Raw genomic sequence first — 9,833 nt, forward strand, 5'->3', positions numbered from 1 at the left:
GGGTATCTGTTATTCTATATATAAACCACCCCAAACCCCTCGATTAGATTCTGTCTGTAACTCACTCCCAGGTGTCTGTTATTCTATATATAAACCACCCCGAACCCCTCGATTAGATTCCAGTCTGTAACTCACGCCCAGGTATCTGTTATTCTATATATAAACCACCCCAAACCCCTCGATTAGATTCCAGTCTGTAACTCACTCCTGGGTATCTGTTATTCTATATATAAACCACCCCGAACCCCTCGATTAGATTCCAGTCTGTAACTCACTCCCAGGTATCTGTTATTCTATATATAAACGGGCAGCACGGTGGCCTAGTGGTTAGCACAACCGCCTCACGGCGCTGAGGTCCCATGTTCGATCCCGGCTCTGGGTCACTGTCCGTGTGGAGTTTGCACATTCTCCCCGTGTCTGCGTGGGTTTCACCCCCACAACCCAAAAATGTGCAGAGTAGGTGGATTGGCCACACTAAATTGCCCCTTAATTGGAAAAAATAATTGGGTAATCTAAATTTAAAAAAAAAAAAAAAAAAATTCTATATATAAACCACCCCAAACTCCTCGATTAGATTCCAGTCTGTAACTCACTCCCAGGTATCTGTTATTCTATATATAAACCACCCCGACCCCCTCGATTAGATTCCAGTCTGTAATGCACTCCCGGGTATTTGTTATTCTAAACCACCCTGAACCCCTCGATTAGATTCCAGTCTGTAACTCACTTCCAGGTATCTGTTATTCTATATATAAACCACCCTGAACACCTCGATTAGATTCCAGTCTGTAACGCACTCCCAGGTATCTGTTATTCTATATATAAACCATCCCGAACCCTCGATTAGATTCCAGTCTGTAACTCACTCCCAGGTATCTGTTATTCTATATATAAACCATCCCGAACCCTCGATTAGATTCCAGTCTGTAACTCACTCCCAGGTGTCTGTTATTCTATATATAAACCACCCTGAACACCTCGATTAGATTCCAGTCTGTAATTCACTCCCAGTGTATCTGTTATTCTATATATAAACCACCCCAAACCCCTCGAATAGATTCCAGTCTGTTATTCACTCCCAGGTATCTGTTATTCTTTATTATAAACCACCCCAAATCCTTCGATTAGATTCCAGTCTGTTACTCACTCCCAGGTATCTGTTATTCTATATATAAACCACCCTCAACCCCTCGATTAGATTCCAGTCTGTAACTCACTCCCAGGTGTCTGTTATTCTATATTTAAACTACCCTGAACCCCTCAATTAGATTCCAGTCTGTTACTCACTCCCAGGTATCTGTTATTCTATATATAAACCACCCCATACCCCTCGATTAGATTCCAGTCTGTAACTCACTCCCAGGTGTCTGTTATTCTATATTTAAACTACCCTGAACCCCTCAATTAGATTCCAGTCTGTTACTCACTCCCAGGTATCTGTTATTCTATATATAAACCACCCCAAACCCCCGATTAGATTCCAGTCTGTAACTCACTCCCAGGTGTCTGTTATTCTATATTTAAACTACCCTGAACCCCTCGATTAGATTCCAGTCTGTTACTCACTCCCGGGTATCTGTTATTCTATATATAAACCACCCTGAACCCCTCGATTAGATTCCAGTCTGTAACTCACTCCCAGGTGTCTGTTATTCTATATATAAACCACCCTGAACACCTCGATTAGATTCCAGTATGTTACTCACTCCCAGGTATCTGTGTTTCTATATATAAACCACCCCGAACCCCTCGATTAGATTCCAGTCTGTAACTCACTCCCGGCTATCTGTTATTCTATATATAAACCACCCCAAACCCCTCGATTAGATTCCAGTCTGTAACTCAATCCAAGGTATCTGTTATTCTATATATAAACCACCCCGGACCACTCGATTAGATTATGTCTGTAACTCACTCCCAGGTATCTGTTATTCTATATATAAACCACTCCAAATCCTTTGATTAGATTCCAGTCTGTAACTCACTCCCAGGTATCTGTTATTCTCTATATAAACCACACCAAATCCTTCGATTAGATTCTGCCTGTAACTCACTCCCAGGTATCTGTTATTCTATATACAAACCACTCCAAATCCTTTGATTAGATTCCAGTCTGTAACTCACTCCCGGGTATCTGTTATTCTATATATAAACCATCCCGAACCCTCGATTAGATTCCAGTCTGTAACTCACTCCCGGGTGTCTGTTATTCCATATAAACCACTCCAGATCCTTTGATTACATTCCAGTCTGTAATTCACCTCTGGTTTTCTGTTATTCTATATGTAAAACGTCCAAAGATCTCGAGTAGATTCCAGTCTGTAACTCACTCCCAGGTATCTGTTACTCTATATATAAACTCCCAAAATCCCTTGACCTGATTCCAGTCTGTAGCACATGCCCATGTATCCAATCGATAAACCACCTAAGCCCAATGTACACTCAGTCTGTAACTGCACTCACACACTTAATCTGCACTCACACTGAATCTACACACACACTGAATCTACACTCACACTGAATCTACACTCACACTGAATCTACACTCACACTGAATCTACACTCACACTGAATCTACACACACACTGAATCTACACTCACACTGAATCTACACACACACTGAATCTCACTCACACACTGAATCTCACTCACACTGAATCTACACTCTCACTGAATCTCACTCACACACTGAATCTACACTCACACTGAATCTACACTCTCACTGAATCTACACTCACACTGAATCTGCACTCACACTGAATCTACACTCACACTGAATCTACACTCACACTGAATCTACACTCACACACTGAATCTACACTCTCACTGAATCTACACTCACACTGAATCTACACTCACACTGAATCTACACTCACACACTGAATCTACACTCTCACTGAATCTACACTCACACTGAATCTACACTCACACTGAATCTACACTCTCACTGAATCTACACTCACACTGAATCTCACTCACACTGAATCTACACTCTCACTGAATCTACACTCACACTGAATCTACACTCACACTGAATCTACACTCACACTGAATCTACACTCTCACTGAATCTACACTCACACTGAATCTACACTCACACTGAATCTCACTCACACTGAATCTACACTCTCACTGAATCTACACTCACACTGAATCTCACTCACACTGAATCTACACTCTCACTGAATCTACACTCACACTGAATCTACACTCACACTGAATCTACACTCTCACTGAATCTACACTCACACTGAATCTACACTCACACTGAATCTACACTCACACTGAATCTACACTCTCACTGAATCTACACTCACACTGAATCTCACTCACACTGAATCTACACTCTCACTGAATCTACACTCACACTGAATCTACACTCACACTGAATCTACACTCACACTGAATCTACACTCACACTGAATCTACACTCTCACTGAATCTACACTCACACTGAATCTACACTCACACTGAATCTACACTCACACTGAATCTACACTCTCACTGAATCTACACTCACACTGAATCTACACTCACACTGAATCTACACTCACACTGAATCTCACTCACACTGAATCTACACTCACACTGTATCTCACTCACACTGAATCTACACTCACACTGAATCTACACTCTCACTGAATCTACACTCACACTGAATCTACACTCACACTGAATCTACACTCTCACTGAATCTACACTCACACTGAATCTACACTCACACACTGAATCTACACTCGCACACTGAATCTACACTCACACTGAATCTACACTCACACTGAATCTACACTCTCACTGAATCTACACTCACACTGAATCTACACTCACACTGAATCTACACTCACACTGAATCTACACTCTCACTGAATCTACACTCACACTGAATCTACACTCACACACTGAATCTACACTCACACTGAATCTACACTCACACTGAATCTACACTCACACTGAATCTACACTCACACTGAATCTACACTCACACCGAATCTCACTCACACACTGAAGTTCTACTCTCTATCAATATATCCTTAGTCTGATATGCCATGAATGCACGTATTGTTTTCTCAGGAATTTGTATTTAATCTGATTGATTCTGATCTACAGACTGTCTTGCTGGCCATAGGGCAGGACCCATTGCCCACGGCCCAGAGTTAGGGGTATTTGAGTATCGTTGTGAGCTCTATGGGTAATCTAGCACGGTAGCACAGTGGTTAGCACTGTTGCTTCACAGCGCCTGGGTCCCAGGTTCAATTCCCCGCTGGGTCGCTGTCTGTGTGGAGTCTGCACGTTTCCCCGTGTCTGCATGGGTTTTCTCCAGGTGCTCCGGTTTCCTCCCACAAGTCCCGAAAGACGTGCTTGTTAAGGTGAATTAGACATTCTGGATTCTCCCTCTGTGTACCCGAACAGGCGCCGGAATGTAGCGACTAGGGGCTTTTCACAGTAACTTCATTGCAGTGTTAATGTATGCCTACTTGTGACAATAATGAAGATTATTACTAATAATCTGAGGTCAGTGGGGTTTAGCGTACTGAAGGAGATTGCTACTCACCATGTTGAGACAGGGTTCTTTAGCCAAGTTTCAATCCTGACTCCTCTCTCTGCCAAGGTGCAGTTTGCCTCGCAGCCCTTGATGCCATCCTGGCTTATATTCTGTCCGCGTTCTGTGTAATTGCTTGCCATGGAACTCAGCCTAGGAAACTCAGGAAACTCAATGCTGAGGTAAGTGTCCAGTCAACCTTTCCGAAGGTACATTCTTGCAACTAGGATACTCTTTGTGAACGAAACCTTCCTGTCAGGCCAATCATCCTAATTGCGTTAAAGTTAGGCCGAAGTTCTGTTAATTGTTTTGCTTATCTTTCAAAGCGTTTCTTAAGCCCCAGTACGTCTCTATGGAAACTTAATGAAGCTATTATACGCATCTAAAATTAATTACCTAGTGCCCGAATTATTTCTGTTCATGCAAACGTTTGCTTCCGTCCCTTCTGATCTTAAAGGACAGCAAGGCCCCCCTTCTTGGGATGAGTCCTCCAAGGAGCGGAGCTATCCCATCATCCAGTCTGTGGGCAGCACGATGTGTCTGGGGATTGGCTTCAAATCTACCCCATGTACTGTAGAGATGAACAATGTCTCATTGTTGTTTGAGCCTGACTCTCAGTCCTTAAGAAAAGTGTATCCCAGACTTAAACAAACATATTTAAGGTCAGCCTCTGTTCACCTTCCTGGACAATATCAAATGGGACTGTCTTCTCTGGAGAAATATAACCGATGTGTATAAAATTCGGAGCGGCTTGACGGGGTAGACACCAAGCGGATGTTTGACCTGGCTGGGTAATCTGGAGCAAGAGGTCGTCTGTCCCAGGATACAGGGGTGGCCATTTTGGGCTTAGATGAGGCCTGTGAATTTGGGGGATTCTCCAGAGGTGGATGTTCAGTGATTGACTATGGGACAGCACGGTAGCACAAGTGAATAGCACTGTGGCTTCACAGTGCCAGGGTCCCAGGTTCAATTCCCTGCTGGGTCACTGTCTGTGTGGAGTCTGCACGTTCTCCCCGTGTCTGCGTGGGTTTCCTCCGGGTGCTCCGGTTTCCTCCCACAGTCCAAAGATGTGCAGGTTAGGTGGATTGGCCATGATAAATTGCCCTTAGTGTCCAAAAAGGTTAGGAGGGGCTATTGGGTTATGGGGATAGGGTGGAAGTGAGGGCTTAAGTGAGTCGGTGCAGACTCGATGAGCCGAATGGCCTCCTTCAGCACTGTATGTTCTAAGACTGAGATCCATTAAGTTTTATACACAAAGGCGATCGAGGGACATGGGCCATTCAGCCCATCGAGCTAGCACTACCATTCAATATGATTGTGGCTGATCGGACAAGTCAATTCCTTATACCCACACCGCAAAAATAGCATAAAGGCTCATTGTTAATCACAAATCTATCAATCCTTTCCTTAAACAATGACTGATCTCCCACAGCCCTCTGAGTGAGGGAATTCTGAAGATTCACAACATTATTATAGAATTTAGAATTAGAATCATAGAATTTACAGTACAGAAGGAGGCCATTCGGCCCAACGAGTCTGCACCGGCTCTTTGAAAGCGCACCCTATCCAAGCCCACACCTCCACCCTATCCCCATAACCCAGTAACTCCACCCAACACTAAGGGCAATTTTGGACACTAAGGGCAATTTAGCATGGCTGATCCACCTAAGCTGCACATCTTTGGAGTGTGGGAGGAAACCGGAGCACCCGGAGGAAACCCACGCAGACACGGGCAGAACGTGCAGACTCCGCACAGACAGTGACCCAAGCCGGGAATCGAACCTGGGACCCTGGAGCTGTGAAGCAACTGTGCGAACCACCATGCTACCGTGCTGCTTATGTTGGCCCAGAAGCAGGAGTAGAATTTGCCTCTCCTGTTTCCACGGTTCAATTAGATCACAGCTGGCCAATAACCTCGCTCCCTCCCTCTTCTGCAACCTTTAAAATCGGATGGCCAAGATTTATGCAGGTTGCCGATTGTTCTGTGAATTATTAATGTCAAACTGACAGTATAATTCCCCTGTGCATACTAAGGCGAGGGGTGTCAGTGCTAAACAATGCAACATCAACCCAATGTTTGGCCTCCAGATTTTGCAGGTCAGGAACGTCAGGAACCAGGAACAATATCCGTCCGGTAAAAAGGACGGATCTTCCAACTGCACAGGTCAGGTCTCTTCCCTATAGGTGTGAGGATTGGAGTGGAGAGGGGGAGGGGGTGGGGGGGGGGGGGAGGCCCAGGCACCGCGAATCCCACCTCAGAGTCTCTTCGGGTCACTAATCCTCCATTCCCCAGGAATTGGAGGTTATCTCCTGGACATTGTTGGGAGAAACCCCAGGATAAAACAAACAGCCAACTCAATAGACTGGAAGTGTCGTTGCTGCTGACAGATTAGGAAACATGGTGCCCACACAGCAGGATCCAACGGACAGCAATGCAATATCAACTCTTTTGTTTCAGTGTTGGCTGAGGGATGAATGTGCGAGAGGATCTTTCACGTGCAACTGAGGGGCAGACACAGCCTCTGAATCATAGAAGCATAGAATTGACAGTGCAGAGTCTGCAGCGGCTCTTGGAAAGAGCACCCTACCCAAGCCCACACCTCCACCCTATTCCCATAACCCAGTAACCCCACCCAACACTAAGGGCAATTTGGCATGGCCAATCCACCTAACCTCCACATCTTTGGACTGTGGGAGGAAACCGGAGCACCCGGAGGAAACCCACGCAGACATGGGGAGAACGTGCAGACTCCGCACAGACAGTGACCCAAGCCGGGAATCGAACCTGAGACCCTGGAGGTGTGAGGCACAGTGCCAACCACTATGCTACTGTGCTGCACTCCCTGCACTGGAGTGTCAGCAGAGATAGCGACTCCCTACTTTCTGAAGTTGTTCACCACTTTGGTTTTCTAATTATTAATTATTGGAAATGGGTTTTAGAAAAGGCTGCCCAGCAACCAGAAAGCATCCCATCCCATCATAAGAGGGCAGGATCTTCCAGCTGTTCACCCGGCGAGATTTTCCGTTCCCACCGATGATGCACCCCCACTGGGGGTTTCCCAGCGAGGTGGGGTGGTTTGAATGGGAAATCCCACTGACAGCGGCGAGATCAGGAGATCACACTGCCGGCTAACGGCGACTCTCACCACCGAGGACACACTGCGGAGATTCTGTCTCCTTCCTGATTGGCAATGCTGGGATTGGATTGGATTGGATTGGATTTGTTTATTGTCACGTGTACCGAGGTACAGTGAAAAGTATTTTTCTGCAAGCAGCTCAACAGATCATTCAGTATATGGGAAGAAAAGGGAATTGAACAGAATTCAAGAAAATACATGAGAATACACACCAATGGCCAATGTGGTGGCCAATGGCAGAAACGTGTGGGGAAGATGTGCCAGATGGAGGTGGAGGAGGTCATGTGATCAAATCCCCAGGTATACGTCCAATCAGAGATGCCAGGCCGACACAACCCCGCCCACCCGCTGCCAACTGCCCACAGTTATTGATGATCCATTTGATTGGTGGAAAGTTTAGTGGAATTTGCTGAGGGAATGCGTCCCCTTTTCCCATAGCTATTTCCCTGCACCCTTCCAACCCCTCCCCCGCCCCATCATCGGGAGCAACCAATCAGCACAAAAATGTACCAGATGCTCAGATGGACCAATCCTAAACCAGCACATTTCAGCATGTAGCATTTATTAAACACAAGACACAAAACAATTGTAATTTTTTTAATGCCTGAATGGGATGTGGGAACCACTGGTGAGGCCAGCATTTATTGCCCAATCTTAGTTGCTCTTGAGAAGATGGTGATGAGCTGTCTTGATGATCCAGGGAACTACAGGCCGTGTGCCTCAAGTCAGTGACAGGGAAATTATTCAAGAGGATCTACTACTATTTGGAAGCAAATGGACGTATTAGCGAGAGGCAGCACGGTTTTGTGAAGGGGAGGTCGTGTCTCACTAACTCGATTGAGTTTTTTGAGGAAGTGACAAAGATGATTGATGAAGGTAGGGCAGTGGATGTTGTCTACATGGACTTCAGTAAGGCCTTTGACAAGGTCCCCCATGTCAGAATGGTACAGAAGGTAAAGTCTCACGGGATCAGAGGTGAGCCGGCAAGATGGATACAGAACTGGCTCGGTCATAGAAGGCAGAGAGTAGCAGTGAAAGGGTGCGTTTCTGATTGGACCGGCTGTGCCTAGTGGTGCTACACAGGGATCAGTGCTGGGACCTTCGCTGTTCGTAGCATATACAAATGATTTGGAGGAAAATGTAACTGGTCTGATTAGTAAGTTTGCGGACGACATAAAGGTCGGTGGAATTTCCAGAGTTGAGATGGTTGGATTACAAGGAGAGGTTGAGCAGACTGGGACTGTACTCGTTGGAATTTAGAAGGATGCGGGGGGGGGGGGGGGGGGGGGGGGGGAGGGGGCGATCTTATAGAAACATAAAATTATGAAGGGAATAGATAGGATAGATGCAGGCAGGTTGTTTCCACTGGCGGGTGAAAGCAGAACTAGGGGACATAGCCTCATAATAAGGGGAAGTAGATTTAGGACTGAGTTAGGAGGAACTTCTTCACTCAAAGGGTTGTGAATCTATGGAATTCCCTGTCCAGTGAAGTAGTTGAGGCTCCTTCATGACATGTTTTCAAGATAAAGATAGATAGTTTTTTGAAGAATATAGGACTAAAAGCTTACGGTGTTCAGGCGAGAAAGTGGAGCTGAGTCCACAAAAAATCAGCCATGATCTCATTCCCACTGGGCTAAATCGCTGGCTTTGAAAGCAGACCAAGCAGGCCAGCAGCACGGTTCGATTCCCGTAACAGCCTCCCCGAACAGGCGCCGGAATGTGGCGACTAGGGGCTTTTCTCAGTAACTTCATTGAAGTCTACTCGTGACAATAAGCGATTTTCATTCATTTCATTTTCATTGAATGGAGGAGCAGGTTTGAAGGGCCAGATGGCCTACTCCTGCTCCTAGTTCTTATGTATATGAATTGTGCATAGTGATGGGAACTGTCAGAGGATACAGCAGATATAGATTGGTTGGAGACTTGGGCAGAGAGATGGCAGATGGAGTTTAATCCGGACAAATGTGAGGTAATGCATTTTGGAAGGTCTAATGCAGGTAGGGAAGATACAGTGAATGGTAGAACCCTCAAGAGTATTGACAGGCAGAGGGATCTGGGTATACAGGTCCACAGGTACACTATTGAACAATTTAGTGTTCAATTCTAGTCACCACACTACCATAAGGATGTGGAGGCTTTGGAGAGGGCAGAGAAGA

Source organism: Scyliorhinus canicula, chromosome 13, assembly GCF_902713615.1.
Source record: "Scyliorhinus canicula chromosome 13, sScyCan1.1, whole genome shotgun sequence".
NCBI classification, from domain to species: Eukaryota; Metazoa; Chordata; class Chondrichthyes; order Carcharhiniformes; family Scyliorhinidae; genus Scyliorhinus; species Scyliorhinus canicula.